The sequence below is a fragment of the Thamnophis elegans genome, chromosome 2 (genome assembly GCF_009769535.1).
Source record: "Thamnophis elegans isolate rThaEle1 chromosome 2, rThaEle1.pri, whole genome shotgun sequence".
NCBI classification, from domain to species: Eukaryota; Metazoa; Chordata; class Lepidosauria; order Squamata; family Colubridae; genus Thamnophis; species Thamnophis elegans.
In genome coordinates, this window is record NC_045542.1 from 49,992,913 (window position 1) to 49,994,894 (window position 1,982).

The following is a 1,982-nucleotide window of genomic DNA, read 5'->3' on the forward strand; positions in this document are numbered from 1 at the left end:
CATTTTGCTGTACATGTTCATAGGTAGCTAACCCTAACCCTAAGTGGGGTTTCCCCAATGGGATTTTCCCATTTATTTTACCAGGAAAGGTGGATAAGGCAGGCAGCAAAAGTCAGGGCCCTCCTAAGCATACCGACACGAGACGAATTTGTGGGCAATGTCCATTTTGCTGTACGGGTTCATTGGGAGCTAACCCTAAGTGATTTTTCCCCCAATGGGATTTTCCCATGTATTTTACCAGGAAAGGTGGATAAGGCAGGGAACAAAAGTCAGCACCCTCCTAAGCATACCAACGCACTCTAAATCTGTTGGCGATGTCACTTTTTGCTGTACGAGTTCATGGACAGCTAACCCTAACCCTAAATGAATTTTTCCCCCAAAGGGATTTTCCCATGTATTTTACCAGGAAACGTGGATAAGATACGGAGCAAAAGTCAGGCCACTTCTAAGCATACCAACGCGACCCGAATTTGTTGGCAATATCCATTTTGCTGTACGAGTTCATTGGGAGCTAACCCTAAGTGGTTTTTCCCCCAATGATATTTGACTATGTATTTCACCAGGAAAAGTGGATAAATTAGGCAGCAAAAGTCATCACCCTCCTAAGCATACCAATGCACTCCATATCTGCTGGCCATGTCCACTTTGCTGTACGGGTTTATGGGGAGCTAACCCTAAGTGGTTTTTCCCCCAATGGGATTTTCCCATTTATTTTACCAGGAAAGGTGGATAAGGCAGGCAGCAAAAGTCAGGGCCCTCCTAAGCATACCGACACGAGACGAATCTGTGGGCAATGTCCATTTTGCTGTACAAGTACATGGTCAGCTAACCCTAACCCTGTGTGTTTTCCCCCCAATGGGATTTTCCCATGTATTTTACCAGGAAACGTGGATAAGGTACGCAGCAAAAGTCAGGGCCCTCCTAAGCATACCAACGCGACCCGAATCTGTTGGCAATGTCCATTTTGCTGTACGGGTTCATTGGGAGCTAACCCTAAGTGATTTTTCCCCCAATGGGATTTTCCCATGTATTTTACCAGGAAAGGTGGATAAGGCAGGGAACAAAAGTCAGCACCCTCCTAAGCATACCAACGCACTCTAAATCTGTTGGCGATGTCACTTTTTGCTGTACGAGTTCAAGGACAGCTAACCCTAACCCTAAATGAATTTTTCCCCCAAAGGGATTTTCCCATGTATTTTACCAGGAAACGTGGATAAGATACGGAGCAAAAGTCAGGCCACTTCTAAGCATACCAACGCAACCCGAATTTGTTGGCAATATCCATTTTGCTGTACGAGTTCATTGGGAGCTAACCCTAAGTGGTTTTTCCCCCAATGATATTTGACTATGTATTTCACCAGGAAAAGTGGATAAATTAGGCAGCAAAAGTCATCACCCTCCTAAGCATACCAACGCACTCCATATCTGCTGGCCATGTCCACTTTGCTGTACGGGTTTATGGGGAGCTAACCCTAAGTGGTTTTTCCCCCAATGGGATTTTTCCCATGTATTTTACCAGGAAACGTGGATAAGGCAGGCAGCAAAAGTCAGCGCCCTCCTCAGCATACCAACGCTCCACGAATCTGTTGGTGATGTCCATTTTGCTTTAAGAGTTCATGGGCAGCTAACCCTAACCCTAAGTGGGTTTTTCCCTCAATGGGATTTTCCCATGTATTTTACCAGGAAACGTGGATAAGGTAGGCAGCAAAAGTCAGGGCCCTCCTAAATATACCGACAAGCCCTGAATCTGTTGGCGATGTCCATTTTGCTGTACGATTTTATGGGCAGCTAACTCTATCCCTAAGTGGGTTTTTCTATTACCAGGAAATGTGGGTAAGGCAGGCTGGAAAAATCAGACACCTCCTAAGCATACCGACGTGCTCCAAATCCATTGGCGATGTCCATTTTGCTGTAAGAGGTCATGGGGAACTCTGCTGCTCTTTGCTGTAGCAGTCACCTGTGAATCTGGCTCTGAATCACAT